The sequence below is a fragment of the Lampetra fluviatilis genome, chromosome 72 (assembly GCF_964198595.1).
Source record: "Lampetra fluviatilis chromosome 72, kcLamFluv1.1, whole genome shotgun sequence".
In the NCBI taxonomy this organism is placed as follows: domain Eukaryota; kingdom Metazoa; phylum Chordata; class Hyperoartia; order Petromyzontiformes; family Petromyzontidae; genus Lampetra; species Lampetra fluviatilis.
This window is the reverse complement of record NC_136346.1, coordinates 3778047-3799634: the sequence shown is the minus strand read 5'-3', so window position 1 is coordinate 3799634 and position 21588 is coordinate 3778047. Positions and strand designations below refer to the sequence as shown.

General features: G+C 45.6%; 1 protein-coding gene and 1 long non-coding RNA gene across 2 annotated transcripts in view; one reads left to right on the top strand and one right to left on the bottom strand.

Annotated features, from left to right (window-relative positions):
* The window catches only part of LOC144953089 (uncharacterized), a 405883-nt gene that overhangs the window by 286119 nt on the left and 98176 nt on the right, over positions 1-21588 (bottom strand). The window lies entirely within an intron of this gene.
* LOC144953105 (uncharacterized) lies at positions 8563-11550 on the top strand. The gene is made up of 3 exons (XR_013640758.1): positions 8563-9946; positions 10755-10812; positions 11515-11550. It is a non-coding gene; the product is annotated as an uncharacterized LOC144953105 (long non-coding RNA).

Below are 21588 nucleotides of genomic sequence, written 5' to 3'. Positions count from 1 at the left end.
AGTACTGCCTCTTTTTGGGCGATTTCCCTCCAGCTGAGAATCGCCCCGAGTGGTCCCATAGACTTACATTCAAAGATGTTTTTTTTCGAACGGGGGCACTGCAATGCATTCTCTATGGCTTCCGGGAGGGCTCGTCCTAACGTGCTTACGTCATCATACGTGCTTACGTCATCATACGTAAGCACGTTTCTTCCAACAATATAATTTGTTGCCACCTAGTGGAATCTTTAATAAAAAACTTGAGTGGTTTGTTTTAATAGTGAGTATAGAAACAAACAAGATGTATTGTAAGAGTCACTTTATTTTTCATTAATATTAAAGAAGTGAAGTTGCCTTTACATGCTTAAGCTGTTAATTTATCCATTGCATGGGTGGACCTTATCCTTATCAATCATCCAGACATTTGCCCCCCCTGAGAGATTTTGCAGGAGCCGCCACTGTTCACGTGGCCTTAACGTGCACATAGCCTGGCACGAGCGCCGTGGTGAAGTCACCGCCACTTAGTGGCGAATGACGGTTGTTGTTGTTGCGAGTGTGCGAGGGGTGTGTCTTTGTGGATGTAGGTCAAATCAGCCTCAAATGAGTACCTGGTGCGATTTGTAAACATCGCCACTAGAGAGACAAAGGCGGTCGGGCGTGGTGCTGGCCACCCACCCCCTCGTGTACCGTTGCGGTCTTCATAGGTGCTCGCTAACAGGACTTTCCCCAACAGTGTTCCAGGCTACACGAGGGATCTGTGTCTCTTTGTCAATGTGTGTATGTCTGTGTGGGGAGCGGAAGTGAAGCGGTTAGCACGCTGCACTACGAACCCAGGGACTCGAGTGGGATCCCCACTCACCGCCACCAATAGCAGTGACAATTATCTGAACCGGCCCTGGGTCTCCCCTAGACCGACTCAGCATCAAATGACGACCTGGTGCAGTGTGTGAACATTGCCACTGGGGAGACAAAGGCGGTCGGCCGAAGTGCTGGCCACCCACTCCTTCATATGACCTTTGATGATGAACGTCTTTCGCACCGTACGTAGCCAACCGTGATAACCGGAGGTGCGGTTTTCATCGAACAGCATTTGCTCCAACAGTTTTCCACAAGTTACAGAGGTGGATCTTTGTCATGGTGTCACGTGCGCGTGTCACGTGCGCGTGTCTTTATGACTCATCGCTCGTTGCCCGAGCGTGACTCGCAGCGGCTATTCGCGTCTCGCCGTCACCCGCGCCCACCACGGCTCACGGCAGCTGCTGCCCTCGTGCGTCGCCGAGTTCACTCCTCTGCGTGCGTCGCACAGATCACCGACCACCGCCTGCGTCTCCACCACCAACGCCGCCGCCGCCGCTATCACCAATCAGCATCGCTGCTTAGTCCACACCGCCTCATCTGCTCTACGCCTTTTAAAGGTGCTCGCGAACATCACCGTCATAGCTGCTCGTGACTGCAGAGCTTGGGCGAGGGGTTTAACATCTTGTCGCGGTGGCCAGGAGATGTTACATCCCTCATCTAGTCTACAGGAGGTCGTGGGTTCGATCCCGACCCTGGCGCCTGCTGTACATTAGGAGTTTGCGTCTTTCTCTCTCTCTCCCCGTAGTCGCGTGGATTTTTCTCCGGATCGTCCGGTTTTCTCCTCCACACTTAGAAACATTCGTTTCGAGTGTTTGGCTGCTGCTATAGAATTTCCACGTGATACGCCAATTTCGCTGAGCTATCATTTGTGGCCAGGTCGCTTCTGAAAAAAATAACGACACAGCTCAGTGGGGCCTTACCTGGGGAAATACAAAATATAGTTTAGTTTTAGTTTACTTGTACAATCTGTTAAGGCTGTATGGGGGAGGGATATGTTTGGCTTTGTGTATGCGAGCGTGTTTTATAATTGTTATATAAGTGTAAATCATTGCATGCATGCGTGTTAATGTATGGGCATGATTCGGTAGTGTAGTGGTTATCACGCTGCGCTACGAACTTGGCCAACAACACCAGTGATGATTATCTAAACCGGTCCTGGACCGCCCCTAGCTCGACTCAGCCTCAAATGAGTACCTGGAGCAGTGCGTAAACATCACCACTGGGGAGACAAAGGCGGCCTGGCGTGGTGTTGGCCACCCACCCCCTCGTGCGTTGTGCCGGCCTTCATAGGTGCTACTCGCTAACAGCACTTGCCACAGTCGGTTCAGGCTATACGAGGGATCTTTGCCTTTTTCACGATGCGCGTGTTGCGTTTTAAACAGAGCTGGACAGCAGCCGCAGCAGGAGCTCAGCCCGATGCAAGTGCGAGTGGAGTTCGCGTCGCCGCCAGTGACGAGGCAAGGGGTGAGTGCCGCAGAGGGCCACAACAGACGCGAGGGCTTTGACGTATGTGCGTGTATGTTGAACTTATTTTTCACCATACGTAGCCAACCGTGCTAATTGGAGGTGCGGAGGAAGGACAGCAAACTAAGGGGCCGTCCATAAATGACGTCACGCACCTGGGGGGGGGGGGGTCAGACATTTGTGACGATGTGTGACGAGGGGGGGGTTTGAGAAATGTGACTTCACATCAAAATGCGCAACTTTAAATAAATATAGACAACACGTTCTACTTAATTAAATAGACTTTTAAATAAATGTTTTCTCCTACAACATCACAGTGCAGCGCCACATTAAATACGCACTACAATGACAATAGTTTAAAGCGATTTGAAGCATGTTTTATTTTTTTGGGGGGGGGAGGCAGAGCTTTGTGACGTTATATTCGAGGGGGGGTCTGACTTTTTGTGATGCCGTGTGGCGATGGGGGGGGGGTCAAAAATCGTCCAAAATCGCGTGATGTCATTTATGGACGACCCCTAAATACAAAAATCAGTTCAGAAGAAATTAGATTTCAATCTAGATGATTTAAATCTGCGTAGTTCTAGTGGCTTCCTATTATCAGAAGAACGTTCCAGACGGTCGCAGAAGCACATTTGAAACCGTGCGATTCAGTGACCGTCTTTGTTTGATGGCCAGCCAGAAGCTACTGCTGCGAGGATGACAGGAGTTCACGTGATGATGGATTATGCTCCTTGACGAGATCAGCAAGGCATTGTGCTATCATTCATGGCAAGCACTCCATGTGTGTAATCAGTCAGACCTTATACAATGTATTCGTCCGGAAACTGGAAGTCAAAGCAGGGGGCTACTCATGAAGACCGGTCCCCTATCCACGCAGAGGAGCCAGAGGCGATGTTGCTTTGGGGAGACCGCTGTCAAGCCACTGTCTCGAGCAGGGGTCTGCAATCTGCGGCTCCGGAGCGGCAGGTTAACTGACTAAATATGGCAGGGAACGGGTCACTATGGAATGTCTTGGAGACAAAAAAAACTGTAGAACAGTCAAATTGTATTATTAAAGAATAACTAAATGGACCCAGTTTATTCCATCACCTATGTTGTTTATGTAAATCAGGATGTGTGTTGTCATCTGCTGTATAACACCTGCTGATTTTGTGTTCAAGGGCCTCTGCAGTGTGATGCGGCTTTCGAACTATTTTGTCAAAATTCTAGATTTGAAGCTTTCGTGACTGCAAGGATTCATACTCTTAGGTTTTTTCGGTAAAGTCACGTAGGTAAAAGAAATAAATAATAAAAATAATAGAAATAATTATAGAAATAAAATAATAAATCACGACGTTTCGGAGGCAACACAAGTTTCCTTCATCAGGTGTAAAAAGGCACAGCAAAATAACTGTAGTGGGAGTTATTTGTGATGGGGCATTAATATATAGGGTAAGAGGAGGGGGAAGGAGCCAAAGGGGACGGGTGCAGGATGGGGGGGGGGTTTGGGGTGTGGGTGGAGCCCAGAAGGTGAAGGTGGTAATAAAGGGCGGCGAAATGGACGGTGGAGGGAGGACGAGGTGCAGGATGGGGGGTTGGGGTGTTGGTGGAGCCAGGAAGGTGAAGGTGGTAATAAAAGACGGCGACATGGATGGTGGAGGGGGGACGCAGAGCGGGGGAGAGTGGCGGTTGAGGTTTAACCTGATTAATCACATTTTTCCAATGATTGCTCAATTTGAATCCATCTTCTCGGTTGAAGTTTTATCTGTGTTTATATATATATATGGCTTCATGGACAAATCTTTGGTGGTATCCAGACGGTTTGCAGAGTACCTTCGTATCGGAGAAAACGATATCATGGTCACCCACAGCGTTGTAACATTGATCAGCAACGGCTGAAGAATTTGTTCTGCCATGTTTCAAATCTGATTTGTGCTCGCGAATTCGGTCCGAAATATGTCGTTTCGTCTCCCTGATATAGCAGTCACCGCAGGTACAACTCAATTTGTAAACACCGGGGTACTGTAAGTCAGGAATGACATCCTTTACGGATGGAATCAGATCACGGATTTTATGTACTGTACTGAATCTATGTTTGTTTAGAATTTTGGATATCTTTTTGGTCACGCCTGCTATGTATGGCAACGTAATAGTTTTGATTTATTATTTTATTTCTATTATTATTTCTATTTTTTTACCTACGTGACTTTACCGAAAAACCTAAGAGTATTTTGGTCAAAGACAAAAAAAATGGCTCTTGTTCTTCTTTGAAGGGTTGAAGACCCCTGGTCTATAGGCGCCATTAGAGGCCGCTCTATCATTGTCTAGTACCCCCCAATCAAAGACATCTGTGTAAAAAGGGCTTTATAGCTCATCGGATCTTCCAGTATAAATTCTGATTCTGGGATGGAGGTGGTTAGTGCTGAATTCCACGTGATTCTGTAACGAGTAGAAGAAGAGCCCTGGCTCACTCACAGATGCACGCAGGAGTCACCCGACTAGGCTCAGTCGCTCGTTCCACTGCTGCTGCAGTTGACGATGCCGTCTCCCTAGTTGTCGCTGTTAATTGATTTGTTATGCTCGTCTGTCTTTAGACGAATTCCATCATGGTGGACTCCTTCTCCATCACATCGGCCCAGCCCGGCCGACACAGGGACACGAGGTCCGACCTCGTGGCGTTGAAGGTAACATGTCGCAGTGAGGTGCCCTGATCCCCCCATGACTTCATTTTATGGGGCACGCAATTTCATTTGCCCCGTGAAATGAAGTAATTTCATGATCCCACTGTGGCGAGACGTTAACTCCCTTGCCGAGTGTACAGGAGGTCGTGGGTTCAATCCTGAGCGTGGCGCCTGCTGTATATTTGGGGTTTGCATGTTCTCCTCGTTATCACGTGGATATTTCTCTGCGTTCTCTGGTTTTCCCTCCACATTTAGAAACAGGCATTTAGAGTATATTCTTTGGGTCTTTCGGTAAAGTAACGTAGAAAGGTAATTTTTTTTTATTAAATAAACATTTGGTGACCTATCTTCGTGACTTTACCGAAAGACACAAAGAATATGAATTCCTGCAGTTACGAAAGCTTTAAGTCAAGATTTATGCATTTAGAGTATTTGTCTGCTGCTATAAATATCCATGTAATAAGGCACTGCGTTGAGCTAACATTTGTGGCCAGGTGGCCTTACCTGGTAAAATAAATAAAAATGTAACAGTAAAAAATACTTTATACGACCCGCGTTTCAGATGCCAATGTTCGTGGGCAATCAGATCCTGGGCCCAATGCTGTGAGCAAAGGTGACCGAGGGTACCAATGCATTGGATTCTGAGTGTGGGAGACTGAAGGTCTCCTGCTGGGCATGAGAGACCAACACTGTGGAGGGTTCCCTTTGCTGCGCGCTGCGTGCAGGAGGCACTGTCCCGCACCGAGGTCGCGTTGGCGGCCCTGGGAAGCAGCCTCCAGAGGGAGGCGGCCACGGCACGGGACGCTGCAGGAGGGCCCCGGGTGAGAGCGCCGCTCCACGCGAAGTGAGCGAGCGAGCACCGCGGCCCATCTCTGCACGCACACACACTGACAGGCCCGGACTGGCCATAGGGCAGCAGTCCATATGTTACATTTCCGATGGGGGTGGTCCATTCTGAGGGCTGGTGGGCCAGTCTGTGTGGGGAAATTGCAAATGTGTTCACAGTAAAAAATTGTATATGCTTTATGTAAATATTTTATTCCCTAGAATCTGTACACTCCATTGCTTATGTACGCTCTCAGTTGGCATTATGTCCCCATATTCAGCAGCCCTAAAGATTATTCCTCACCGGCCCCCCATTCGCTTTTTGGACCAGCCCCAAATGGGCCAATGAGATCTTACGGCAAAAATCGTGCTCGCCCATCACATCGCAAATCTAGCGACTAGTACTAAACAGTTTGCCGCACAACCCATTAAAAATAGTCAAAAATTGCCAAAATTTTGGCTGGTGTGTTTACAAATGCCTAGGCTGATTTTTAGTCCCAGTCTATCACTGAACACGCACAATATTACGACCATAGGCTCACAGTGATGACATCACTTTACTCTATTTAAGACCGAAGCAGGAGGAGGACTTGTTCACAATTCTGGATAATTGCCTGATGAAGTTAGTTGTAATCACCAACGAAACATCATACTCGAATTGTAAATGGTGTGCCTTTACTCCCCAACACACCAAAGTAGTGTAGTGTGGTAAAATACGCGGTGCGCACTGCTGCCCGAGGGCAACCGAGGGCAGGCAGGTGCGCGTGTGCGACGTAAGGTTGCACGTGCAAACCGCCACCTCTTTAACGGGAGATTCGGTTGCAGACGGGGTCGGTCTGGGGTCGTACGCTGGCACCGGAGGTGTTGCCTTGGAGACGTGCGATGAGTGATTGACGGCCTGACAGGCGCCGGCCTGTCGGGCCCTAAAGAGACACAAGGGAGGAGCTGGATAATTGGGAGGAGGATATAAGGGGGTGTGTGAGAGCGGAGCGGCAGTTCGGGTTCTGGGACCAAGGTGAAGACATCTCGCCGCTGCCGCTCAAGCCAGGGACGGACCTCAACCCTCACGAGTCGACGGGCGGGTGATGGTTGATTCCCCCGCCCGGATCGGACGAGTGAGTGGGTCTGAGGGAACGTTGGCGAGGGCAGCGATGCAGAGGGAAGGCAGCTGTGTGAGTGAAGCTTCTGCGCGAGTGAAACTTCTGCGCGAGCAAAGCCGCTGTGTGAGCGCAGCTTCTGCGTGAGTGAAGCCTCTGCTGTGTGCAAGCTCTGTGTGAGCGACGCCTCTGCTGTGTGCAAGCTCTGTGTGAGCTGCTGTCTTTGTGCGGAGCTGTGAGTGCAGAGCTGCTGAGAGGAAGAGCGTCCGCAGGCAGGTCAGCGAGGTGTAAAGTAGATAAGGGAACAACCACGTCCAAGCCGTCGTCCATCCTTTTGGCCCCGCCCCCCTCCCCCTCCCGATGCGTTGTACGTGGCACTCCGTGCCGTCTTTGAGCCCCGCCCCCCTCCCTCCCGATACGTTCCATTCATTGGCTACCACATTCTGATGAGCTCCTCCCCCCTCTCCTCCCCCCTCAACTTGCTTTTAAGGGATTACATCTTGAATCATTGCCTCACTTGATGCAGCTAATCTGGCTGTGACGGTCCCACCTGATGACGGAGACTTGTGTTGCCTCCGAAACGTCGTGATTTTTATTTTATTTTATTTTTATTAATTTTGATGTTTTACCTACGTGACTTTACCGAAAAAAATCTAAGAATATGAATCCTTGCAGTCACGAAAGCTTCAAATCTAGAATTAGATAAGGGAAGTTGGTTAACAAAGTGACCGTATAGACAGAGATAGGAGTGCCTACAACTCGTGCAAGAGAGAGTAATTAAGTGTAAGCAGGTGACTTGGAACAACGTGTCCGACTGAGTGATTTTACACGACACTGCAGTAGTAATGAATTGGCACGTTTAGTTTACATGACACATCTTAAGAATTGGCTGTCGGCTGGTGGTGAGTTTAACGACTATTTTATTTACATATTCTTAGGTTTTTTCCGGTAAAGTCACGTAGGTAAAATCATTAAAAAGTAAAATAAAATAAAAATAAAAATCACGACGTTTCGGAGGCAACACAAGCTTCCGTCTTCAGGTGGTACCGTCACAGCCACGACAGCTGTATCAAGTAAATGAGAGATTGCAGGAGTTACCACTGCGTTTATATAATGGTTGGAGAAGGTGGTGGGGCAAGGGCCGCATACTTATTATTAATATGGTAAGGTGAGGTTTGAGACTAAGAATAGACTGCATAACAAAGGCTGAGCCTTTGTTATGGAGAGGTGCGGTTTGTGACTCAACCTGAAACAGGGAGTGCACCACTAAACATGGTTAAACAGTAATGGTTGTCTGTCAAATAAGGTTGGCAAATAAGTGTAGTTAAATCTTTTTTGCATGGTTAATCACATCTTTCCAATGATTACTCAGTTTGTAACCGTCATCACGGTTGAAATTATGTCTGTGTTTGTATATTTGTATGGCTTCGTGTACAAACCTTTGATGGTAGCCAGGAGGTTTGCAGAGAACCTTGGTCTCGGAAAATACAATTTCATGAGAGCCCACCGAGTTGTAGCAATGATCGGCAACGGCCGAAGAATCAGTTCTGCCGTGTTTCAGATCTGACTTGTGCTCGCGGACACGATAAGAAACATGACGTTTCGTTTCTCCAATGTAGCAATCACCACAAATGCAACTCAATTTGTAACTCCAGGATACTGTAAGTCAGGAACGACATCCTTCACAGATGGAATCAAATCACGGATTTTATGCACTGTACTGAATCGGACTTGGATCTTATGTTTGTTTAGAATTTTGGAGATCTTTTTGGTCACGCCTGCTATGTATGGCAACGTGATAGTGATATTTTATTTACACAATCTAATCCAACAAAAACCTTTATGGACGATTATCAAGCTCGCTTACCCAGAAAAAAACTCACTGAATCCTAAGACCTTTCCAATGTATGTGCGTGTTATTTTTTTCTGCACCGTATGTAGCCAACCATGCAAATGCACCACATGGGAACCTGTGCTGCTGTGCAGTTCCACCGTGGTATGTGCCAATTGGTGCATTCATTATTGATGTTGCTCTGGAAATGTACCTTGTTTCTGACTTTGGGAACCGGAAATCCATTCTGAAACCTGTTTATTGTTTAACAATCCCAATGCTTTCTCACTGTTTGGGTATGTGGCCTAGCTCCTGCTGTCTGGTGCAGTTGTGCACTGACATTAACATATGTTCCCTTTGTCATGGCTTGTACATCTATGATTGCTTATTGCATAGGAGCTGACTTTAGCAAATGAGTTAACAAACGATTATTCTTGCACAAAAATATGGTTTGGCATTCTGGTTAATAGTGGTGCTTCTAGTTGCCACAGAGATGTAAATATCTGAATACAGCATAAATTAATCCAACATAAATTAACATCATGAATCGCCTAAGACTGCAGGAAGGCTGCCATTGCAGGACCCTGGAGAGACCTGCATAGTGTTTGCAGGAGGGGCTATGCATATTGAACTCCTTTTGCACCGTACATTGCCAACCGTGCTAATCAGACGTGCAGGTGAAGGATTAAGAGGTCCTGGCGGGTGTTTGCAGAAGCGGATTTTATGTTGGTGTTGTAATTCGCAGTACATTGTTTCAGCATTGGGATATTTGCCGGTGGTGGCTATAAACGTAGCCTGTAATACAGCACTGTGGAGACAGTGAGGGTTGGTGGATCGTACGAATGCTGTAAAACTCCCTTTCCGTGGATGTCGAGGTGCTATACCCTGGTTTACCAGAAGACATTACAGGATTAAAGTGAGTCTCGTTGACCGAAACTTCAACACAGTTCAAGGAATAAAAGGCTGAAGTTTAACACGAGCTGTAACCATGGTAGTGTCATGACAGTAGAGTCCATCTGCGGTGTGAGTGGACTAGTGGTCATGGGGGGTAATCACAGGGGAGACAGTTTACCGTATGAGTGGACTAGTGGCCACGGGATGTCAGCTTGCAGTACGAAGGGACTGGTGGCTACAGGAATGATCGAGGATAGGAGCATGGCCAGGTGACGGAAGAGGACGATAGAGGACGGTGGAGTCTGCTGGTGGATCGAGCGTCTAGAGCCAGCGAGAAGGTACGGGAATGGGGGCGTGGCCTCAGACCATATATAAGGGAGATGCGCGGGAGATTCGGTGCTGTTGCAGTGGGGTCTCCGCCTGTTCAAATCAATGTGTGTCTACAATCAATAAACCATCTCGTCAAGGTCGTCATTACAGTATTACTGATAGAAGAGTGGTAAGGAGACTGAGCGCCGGTTGTACCGATTTGGCTGAATTCTGGGGTGGACTGTACAGCTGCAAGACGAGATAATGGCCCTGAGAGATCGCAATCACCCGATGGACGGCCTGCTCTCTGCCCAGGCCCAGAAGAGTTCTCGTCAGCCAGGTGTGAGCCCAGTGACAAAGACCCCCCGAGAGCCACACAGGCTGTTGGGGCAAGTGCTATGAGCGAGCACCTGCGCAGGCTGGCATGGCACATGATGGAATGGTGTGACAAGAACCAAACCGGCTGCCTTTGTCTCCCCAGTGTCAATATTTGCGCAATGCACCAGAGTCACTGATATTACTCGTTTCATGATCCAGAAATTTGATAAACCATGCAGCACCTGCACATCAACTGATTCATCTCCTCAGTGGGCATCATCTCAGATGCATTCCAATCCTTGGTTGTCACTGTTATTGGCCAAACATCCCAATGGTGAAAATGTTTTTAATAATTACTCAATTGGGATTACATAGAACATCACTCCCTACTGCAAAAAAACTTCGCATATCCCTGCTGAACAAAATAGACCTTTGTGAGGCTGTGCAGGTTAACTAAGTGTTAAAAATAACCACTACCATAATTGTTATGCGCTTGTGCGTGATTCTCTTTGCTCATAGCTGGAGGTAACCGCACGGGAGAGAATCACTCAACCAAGAGCTGCTTAGAGACACCGAGGTGGAGACCATCATCATCAACATAACATCATCCATCATCTTCACTACCTGCAATGCAGCATTATCATCACACATGCTGGTTTATGTGTGCATGATGTACATCTTGTGTGTATGTGTGTGTTCTACGCTGTTTTGATTCATTCATGCTGGCCTGCTTACAATCCATCTTGGGTTTGACCAAACTGGATTGTGTGAGATCCTTGAAACATCTGGACAATCCCGTCAGTGAGTTCTTCCGGCAAGTGAGACTGTGTTGGCTGGGTCATGTAGCATGCCCAGCCACCGCATACCCAAACAGCTAATGTGTGTTCAGATAGAGGGGGCTAAATTTGCGTGGCACAGGCAAGAGAAGAGATGGGTAGGTGTGGCATGGCATATTAAAGCTTTGGACTTGACTGGTACCAGCAGTGTCAAGATCGGCCTTTGGAGGTGGCTCGTGAAGGAGGCTGCTGGGTTGTTGGAACAAGTCGGAAGGTGGAGGGGTGACGCTCAGTCGAGCGCTGGGTGGCTAAAATGCAGCAAGTTGGAAGTGGGGAGCACAGGTGGTGTATCTGATAGTCATCTCAGTCATTTAACCACAGCAAAAATCTATCCCATGACTTCAAGCCAGAGCCTTCCACACTAGCTCAAAGTGGACCTAGCTTGGTACAAGCTGCTGTCGTGTATTTACACGTGTATATGTTTGTGTGAAATCTCCCTTCAGGACACCTCCACTGCCTGTCTCCGCACTACAGAGCAGACACATCATCGCTTCACCTGATCATGGACGCCACTCTGGAGTTCTCATTTAATCAAGTTAACGTGACGGACTGTACATTTACCAACAAATAAAGCTCAGCTAGTTGTATGAACCCTGTTGAAGTCGTGTGATGTCACAGCCGGCATTGCCTGACTAATGATAACGTTTATGGGAGTCTTCAACAAGGACACATTAAGAGCTGCTAGCTCTTCCCTCGATCAACGCCACTCACTGTATATAGGCACGCCCACTCAACTACCATCCCCATTTGGTAGCTTTGAATTTATGATGCCAGCCGCAGAATAATCTTTCTGAAACGACTGGGACTAGCCCGGCCAAACGGATGTTTGGTAATCTTACTCCTGGCTCAAACGCCCATGAGGTGGTACAGTGGCATCCCTGACCCAGCAATGAATATTCACAATTTCCACGGTTGGAGCCCATATCCATAACAACGATTTTTGACCAGCCACAAAGCATCTCTCATTTCATCAGCTGAAAGTGAAGAGCATCATACTCTGGTTCTTTCGGTAAAGTCACATAGGTATGAAATAAATTAAATCACGACGTTTCGATTGCAACACAATCATCATCAGGTGGGAAAACCACAGCAATATTTGTTTTTGGGAGAGAGATGCGGAGGTAAGAGGTTATATAGGTAAGAGAAGGGGGGAGGGGCAAGGGAGGGGGGAGGGGAGCGTTGCTTGGACGCTCGGAGAGGGAAAGGGACGTGGACGGGGGGGAAGTGGGCGGGGCTGGAAGTGGGAGGCTGAGAGCTGGGTATGCGTGGGGGGGAGGATGCAACAACAATGCCACTGCAGCAATAATGCCACTGAAGCCAATAATAACAATGCAGCAGCAATACCAAACGCTGGGGATGCAATTAACTCGGCAAAATAGACTAGTGCCCGGCAAATATGATGGATCAACCATAAAGCATTTAAGGTTTTACCTGGTTAATAACATCCTTCCAATGATTGCTCAATTTGTATCCATCTTCTCGGTTGAAGTTATGTCTATGTTTATACTGGTAGGAACGAAGTGAACCAGCCTACAATAGATTATATCATCCATCCGACGGATGTCCGATTAAGTGTAGCAACATCGCCCCCTACTGAAAACACTTGGCATGACCCTACAAAAACCTTTAGACACAGTGAGGCTTTCCTGGCTAAACAAGTGTAACATTCCCTTATAATTCCCTCAGATAGCTTTTAATTAAAACATTTAAATTAATTAGGCTTTCCTGGTTAAACAAGTGTATCATTCCCTTATAATTCCCTGAGATAGCTTTTAATTAAAACTTTGAAATTAAAAATAATATCCTCCGTCCGTCCGTCCGATGTCTGATTACGTGTAGCAACATCGCCCCTACTGAAAACACTTGGCATGACCCTAAAAAAACCTTTAGACTCAGTGAGGCTTTCCTGGCTAAACAAGTGTAACATTCCCTTATAATTCCCTGAGATAGCTTTTAATTAAAACTTTGAAATTAAAAAATAACTCACAGTGGCCTAAAGCCTACAGCTAGGCCTAAAGCCTAGAACTAGGCCTCAAAGTCTCCCTTCGTATCGTACCCCCGCATGTGTGAAAGGGAGTTAATGTTTAACAATGCTACATTCCCTGATGTTTTAAAATAGAAACATTTACATTTAAAGCTTTTACATTAATAATTAAAACACTTAAATTATACATTAATAATTAAAGCATTTAAATTAAAATTTACTCACAGCGGCCTAAAGCCTACAGATAGGCCTAAAACCTAGAACTAGGCCTCAAACTCTCCCTTCGTATCGTCCGATTAGGTGTAGCAACATCGCCCCCTACTGCAAACACGTGGCAGGACCCTACAACAACCTTTAGACTCAGTGAGGCTTTCCTGGCTAAACAAGTGTAATAATACATTATGTTTATATTCTTTGGTTATTCGTTCCTACCAGCCCACCCCGCAGGGTCCTCTTTATCATGTGGTGTCTGTCGGTACACTACTGATGAGAGATGCGGTCAATGTAGGTCATTGGTGACTGCTTTGCTTTTCGGGCAGTGCGGGTGGGACGATCCCCTTACCCCTTAAGAGGTGGGCTTGGCACACCCTCGGTGCAGTATTATACAGTGGAAGGGAAGTACTACATCTCCTAGCGCTGGCTTTCTGCTGGCCTGCCCTATGTAAAGCCACGTGTCATATGTCTATGGTGTCTGTGCAGGTGTCTGGTGGATGGCAAAGTCTCGAATGATGCTCACCTCACTTCTGGCTTCCTGCTCCGGCAAAGTGACAACGTCCTTCGCTTCTTCATATATTTATTTTACTTCCTTGCGACGTTGACCAACAATGGCGATCAGGTGATCTACTGTCATGCATGCTTCTACAGAAACCACCTTTAGCCACGTGGTAGGCAGTGTGGTTGAGTGAAAACCCATCTGCCTCTTCTCGGTCGAGGTTTTCGTCTTCTGCCAGCTGAAGATTGCAGATGTTGCTACATCTCCAACGGCTGTCAATAAAGCTTGTACCTACAGCCCCTCGGCTGTATACAGGTTGGTCTGCTTCCTTGCATTGCTCAGTAATTTGCTTTTCAGCATTCCATCTAATAGTTCAATCCATGCCTTGCATGTGGGCTGTACCATCTTGCTCAATGTGTGCTTAACTAAGATCTCTGAGACCTGACTTTGAATTTGTTGCTGCAAGTGTCACCAGCTGCCACTAGTATTACAACCTTTCCTGTGCAGTCCCACGGGTCCGCTTTTAGATATATTTATGTGGTTATTGGTCATAGCCTGCATTTGTCTTGAGTTTGGCAACACTTGTAAAAAAGGCTGCATGACGTCCACAATTCTTTTTAGCTCATTTTGAAAAATTGCCACTCGGTATGAGCCTGGTCGCCAGAGTTCAAATCTCACTCCTGGCTAATATTGGGAGCATCAACTGAGCCTCGCCTTCGTAGATTTTTCTCCAAACTGATAACCAGGGCTGGTGTGTAACACATTGGAAGTGGAGCTGGCCACAAACTGTCCCTTGATGTTACAAATGCTTGCAGTACTTGTCTCATAAGTCTGACTCTACAGGTGGGATGCCATCCTACAGTTATACGAACTACGACCAGAGTTGTTTTATTCTTGGCCACTGCTCACATTGAGTGGGTGATTATTGAACTGGCTACATCCCTCCCTACATGTGTAGTGTTGTCACCATTCGTCTAGTCGAGCGTTGTGCTGGCCACATGATACAAGACTGTGCGTTGCTTGCCCTAAATTTGTGCTCAAATCAGCCCTTTCCCCAAATGTGAAAGTATACGAGTGAGCATTGCCTGTGTAACTACAAAACCAGAAGATTGGAGAAACTCCGCATTAATCGGGTTTAAATTGACTGGCATTCCTAAAAATGTGCAGAGATTCAAAGGTAATACCAGACGCAGTTACAATTACACATCACAAAGAGTCTGTTAAAGCTAACCAAATACAACACAAAGCTAGCGAATTGTTATTATTACTAGAGAGAATATAGCACAATATGAGTGAATTCTCTCAAATTTGAGTCCCGAAAGCACTTGCACATCAGAAAGTATTTCCTTACATGATTGGAATATAATCGATGCTATAACACAACAATCGGCTGATAATACATTTAATTTAACTAAAACTAAGCAAATTAATAAATTCTCCAGATTAAATAACAAACAAGTCCCAAATAATAACGACCAATTCAAAAACAAAACTGTAATGAACTTAACTAACACTGATTTAACCAGTGACATGATTTCCGTCCTTTCTAAAGGCCTTAACTTTACCGTTGTCCCACGCACAATTCCAGTAGATGAGATAATTGCCGAGGTGGAATCGGCGGTAAGACATATTCCGCATAACGAGGCAGAGAAGACGAGACACGAGATTGTCAAAATAATTCAGAATAGCAAAATTCCAAAAATAAATATTAGCTTATAAGCAAAATTCAAATTCTGCAGCTGATAACGGCCGCACTACTGTAGTGATGTCCCGATCAGATTATGATAATAAAATAAATTCCTGGAGGAAGATGCCTATATTAAAATTAAACGAGATCCAACCAATACTTTAGAACGCAAGACTTCTGCAATCATTGCAACATAATTAATCCCCAAGACTGAGCAAATTAAGCCACGGGCCTCAAAACCACCAAGATTGTATAGGCTACCAAAAATGCATAAAATCGGTATCCCATTACGACCTACAGTAAGTACAATGGGCTCTGCCACATATAAATTAACAAAATATGTAACTAAATAAATACAGTCCTGCATCGGAAGGACATCTTCGTTTATAATAAATTCACAACATCTTGTGAATGCGATAAAAGATATTAAACTTAACCCGAATTATATTCTGGAATTTTTTTATGTAATTTCTCTGTTCACCAAAGTTCCATTTAACGAGTCACTTAAATTACTTGATACACTGTTTACCAGAAGATATTCCAAAACTAGCCGACCATTGTCTACATAACACTTATTTCTTATGGAGAGGTGACTTATTTTAAACAAAATGAAGGAAAAGCAATGGGCTCTCTTTTGTCTCCTGCGATAGCAAATCTGTACATGGAAAACTTTGAAACAAGAGCACTTGCATTAAAACCATCTTTTTGGTTTAGATATGTCGATGACACTTTAGTTGTCTGGCCACATAGTAAAGATACACTTAATGGTTTTTTTTAAATCATCTCAATGCGCGAACCCCAGCCATTCAGTTAATCATGGAAATGGAGGTAAAAAACACGTTCCCATTCCTGGATATTTTGCTTGGACGCAGTCAAAATGGCAAAATAACACACAGCGTCTACCGAAAGGGAATGCAGACAGATGCTTATCTGAATGCAGATTCGCATCATCACCCAGCATAGAAATCCTCTCTCATCAAGACGCTCATACATTGGGCAAAGACAGTATCAGATGGTGAAAGTTTAGGGAAAGAGATTAAACATGTTAAAGAAGCACTAATACTGAATGGCTACAATAATGCTCAAATTAGCAGATATAATAACAATACTACTGAAAGTGATCAGATTATCAAAACAATTAAAATACCATATCTCGGGAGTTGCTGACAAATTAGCCCGTGTTTTGCAAAAGCAAACCATTAAAGTGAGATTTGGTACGGTACACAAAATTCAAAAACTAGTGTCTTGTACTCAATATGAATTACCAAAGTTATCAACAGAAGGTGTATATCGGATCAATTGCTTATGTGGTAAGTGTAATATTGGACAGACGGGACGTAACATTAGCGTAAGACTAAAAGAACACCAAAGGAACATTAAATTCTCCCAAACACAGCTGTCAGCAGTGGCAGAGCATGCTTGCCAACAAGGACATTCAATTTATTTTGTGTTTCGGCAGCCCGAGAAGCGTCGAAAAAAAACGCCGCCAGGGCGCAGGCGGCTAGCGAACAGAATTCGGGAAGAAGGGACCACAAGTTGCATTTGGCTGTGGAGGATCGGGCATGGTTACGTTGGCTGCAAGCACCACTAGGAACGTCCCCCAAACCGTATCGCCCATGGCAGGGTCCTGTGGAAGTGGTGGAAGTCAAATGGTCGCAGTGCGTGCATACGAGTTGGCCGTCGCCGTAGGTTTGTCCATTCGCCAAGGTTGAAGTCTTATATTCTTCCTCGGACTGACACCTCATCCCCAGATCGTGTACGGCCGGGGTCTGTGTCCGAGCTGGAGGAACCGCATCTGGGGAGTGTGTGTCAGGAGGTCTGGGTTGTGTTGTCCACAGCTTCCGAATCCCTAGCCGGCGGGGGCCATGGTCAGCGACGCCTCACGCTTAGCGAGGTCGAGGCAGAAGCTACGACAACTGCGAAGCCAGGAGTGTTACCACCATCCTTGGAAGTTCATGCGGTGTTACCACGGGACACATTACTCACAATACCCCCACAGTGTTACCACACGACACATTACTCACAATACCCCCACAGTGTTACCACACGACACATTACTCACAATACCCCCACAGTGTTACCACGTGACACATTACTCACAATACCCCCACAGTGTTACCACGCGACACATTACTCACAATACCCCCACAGTGTTACCACGTGACACATTACTCACAATACCACCACAGTGTTACCACGCTACGCATTACTCATAATACCCACACAAAGACTGCATGTCTGAAGACATTTTGAATAGACTTCGACGAGATAATCCTCAAATGACTTTGGAATTCATTGAAGTTTGAAGGCGAGACACCAGGATTGTGCTGTTCCAGTCGAAAGATTTGGATGCCAGAGCTTCCGGAATTGCCAGGGCCATTGAAGAGCCTTGTGAATGGTGATCATTCAAAGTCGAAAGAATATCTAAGCCTGATCCGCAAATACAATTGCAGTTTTCAAATGACTTCGTTTTGAACATCTGTGCCTATGCCTCAGTCAACTGGATTCATGTCAACTTTAAAAATTCAAGGTCAAGGAAATTAATCCAAGTCCCGGGAGAAGCCGGGTAGTAAGGCGAGTTAATCATAAAACATGAAGTCTGTAATCTACAGTTGGCTGGCTCAAACGTGGGCTGAATTTTTTTACTAAAACTAGCATGCTGGTTCAAACAATCAATAAACAATGTTCCTTTAAGTAGGTGTGTTAAATTTGTTTTGATACCATGGTGAAAAATTTAAAGTTAAGGTGTTCCCCCTTGCCATAAGTTTGTGGTTTTTATGGTGAGGTATGTACTTTTTCAGGTTCACAATCCTGCAAGACTTCCTGGAGCAATGAAACTGAAAAATGTCGCATCTGTTCGATTTCTAATATGTTCTGAGGAACTCTAACCTCACATATATCCTTTAAGATAGCTACTCTCTGATCGGCAAGAGGCCAATACTTGGGTCAGCGGTTTAAATAATCTATGGCCACCAGCACATTTTCATTTTGTGATTTTGTTTGAAGCAGGGGTCCAAAAATGTCAAGCACCACCATCACTGAGGAGGTGTGGACCACATACCACATACCCAAAAAAGTTACGGCAGCTGCATGAGCCACAGTCCTATTACCTTACCTATTTCCTCTCAGCATCATGATTGGGGGGAAAAGCCAAACCGAGCTGCAAATGTGCCACTTTCACCAGCTAACTGAGAGCATGCCAATGTGGGTTTCAATGGGGTCCTCGCTGGAAAACCACATCTCCAATAAAATAATGGCAGGAACATTTGACTAATGACGATCCAATGCTGAGTGGACAGATCAGCTGCGGGTTAGGTCCTGGTGTCAAGGACATGGTCCTGCTTCCTTTCCGTTGCTACATAGTCCATAATATGTTCATTCTTGGACACGGCGTGCATCCATGATGTCTGGATTAGCTGATGGTAGAACAGTTTTGGTAAAAAGAAGTCATACTGCTACCATTGTTATTGAGCTGATCTGGTCCATAACATCCAATCACCGCAGAAAACGTCCCTGCATCATGACCAACTCGGGCATCTGTCACCAACAGTATTATTATCCTGAGTGGCCACTTTAGCATGCAACTTTTACAGGAGATAATACAAGGCATCTGATGAATCGGTCTTTCCTGCATCCTTAAATTGATATTGATCTTCTGTAGGGGCGTAAATGAACACCAACACCATTCCTTGCCTCACATTGATCTGAAGCGGGCCCACAGTAGCTTGTGAATCACAGCAACCACACTTAAACACGGCGCTTTCATGCCCCCATTATTATTTTTACTATGAAGAAGAGCCACTTCCTGTTGTTTGGTAGTGTTCTGCCTGGACTAAATGACTATCCATCACTCATAGTGCTTGGCACCTGAACCAGTCCACTACACCGCCTGAATACCACCGAGACCTACGTGGTACTGGACGAGCTCCTGACAGCGGAGTGGCAGCCTCTCTAAGCAGTAAGCCTTTGCAGAGTCCAAGTGGCCATTGGCAGTGTCTTTTTTCCGTTTTTGTCAGGAATCCCGAGGGGGCGGGTTCAATCTCCTGGCTCTACCAAATGGGGTTTAGCAAGGACAAGTCAACAATGCCTGTCTGCCCGAGCCATGTGGCATATGCTTAATTTGATATTTTTATATCATAGTCAAGTTGTAAGGTACTTGAAGGTGAATCGTTTACCTGGGACTCACACCCGTCCTGATGCTGCATTGGCCAATGTGGTGGCTTCGAAAGCCATCAGGTGCAGAGCCAATTGGAATTGGCTTTATCCCTAATTGTATTGATCAAGACAACAACAGCGTTCCCCTCCTCAACTATCGAGGACGTAGGCGGTTATTTTTGCCAGACACACACACATAAACATATACACCTCCACGCACACTCACTTCAAGTTTGCCACACTCACCCACTACTCACTCAACCTCACTTCGTTCAACCTCACACTGGACCAATTCTCACACTCATACACTGCACTATCCACCAGACAAAATATTATATGCAACACTGTACACACTAAATTAAAACAAAAACTACACTATAAGTCATACATCACTGTACACCATACTATGCGCCACCATACTTTACCCATCTACCTCTCTTATAAACTACAGCATTCTACGTGTACCAACGCACACATTCACTCACACATCTGATTGTTACGTCACGACTGAGCAGCACACCACGTGATGCTGATCATATGACATCAAGGGTATCAGGTGTGTTTGTGACGTCATCACTTCCTGTCCATCAGTGATATAAATAGAGGCTCACGTTCCTCGAGTTCTTCCAGTCACATCTTCACCAAAGTCCAAATCAGTAGCCCAAGCAGTCTGCTGTGAATCACAGACCAGCTTTACTTTGTTCAAAATAAAATATGGACTTTTTTTCGAAGCGACTGGTACGACAGGAATCGAATATATTGCCTACCAATGAAATTTTAGATGATCACACAAACAACACCAACAGCAACAATGATAGCACACAGTCTAACTCGCGGTTCATGTACTGGGTGTTAGTCATTAAAGATAAGGGCATCCCTTTGCTTTCCATGCTCTATAATGCTTACACATTTTTGGACTCTATACGTCAAACTCCAAAAATTAAAATGCAAAACAAGAAGAAAGACGTGAAAAAATTGCTAAGGATGAATTGCCATTGTAGATATATAGCCAAGATGCACAGAATGAAGAGGATGTTGGTCTCCATACCTCATCAGAAAATAAAGAAACACACAAGGGCGACCCAGACAGATCACTCTGCTCCCCCAAGCCAAGCAATTACAGATATGGTACTGAGCAGGCCTATTGTCGGCCAGATCCTAGCTGCCAGCGGCATCATGTGGACGGGATGGGCCATGGTGAAACCACTGCAACGGGGTATCCAGTTTGTCGTCCTTCGTCTCAGCAGGTTGGTGCCGAGGGCGTTCTGGCAAGTTGGCCCGAGGGCAAATACACCCACCCTGCTTCGCAACTGATAGAGATGAAAGTTAGCTCACCCCTCCCAGATATTAACAAGGTCAAACGACACATTACTTAGACGTTCTGTCTCAATGTGGTGTTTTGTTGCGTTAAAACACCACACGATGGCACAGCAACAATAATACAGTGGCCATGGGAAGATTCTGACATTGTACCATGCTCATTATAACCTTCTATTCTCGGCAGTGTTATGCCTCTACTCACCTTCGCCTGCGCCATCGTGTCTGTTCACCCATTTGACCTTCTGGCATGTGGTGTTGTGTAATATGCAAATAAACGGGCTTCTAAATGCACACACCCTGATAGATCGCATTCAATTACCAATCGTATTCTGTGGCTTCTTTCGTCTCAGAGATCATTTGCCCACCAATGTTTTAAATAGCTTGCTTGGATGGGAAAGTGTTCGAGAAAGTATGGCATTCATTGATAAAATGTGTAGTTTTAGAAAAGATTTTAAATATTGTTACCTGTAAGTATGTTAGGTTTCTTTGAAATTGTTTCTAAAATACATGAAATTGATTCTTGTAAGATAATAAATCATAAAACATGAAGTATGTAATCTACATTTCGATTTAAAGCTTTCGTGACTGCAGAGATTCATCTTCTTGGTTTTATTTCGATCTTCTTGGTTCTTTCGGTAAAGTCACGTAGAAGGGAAATA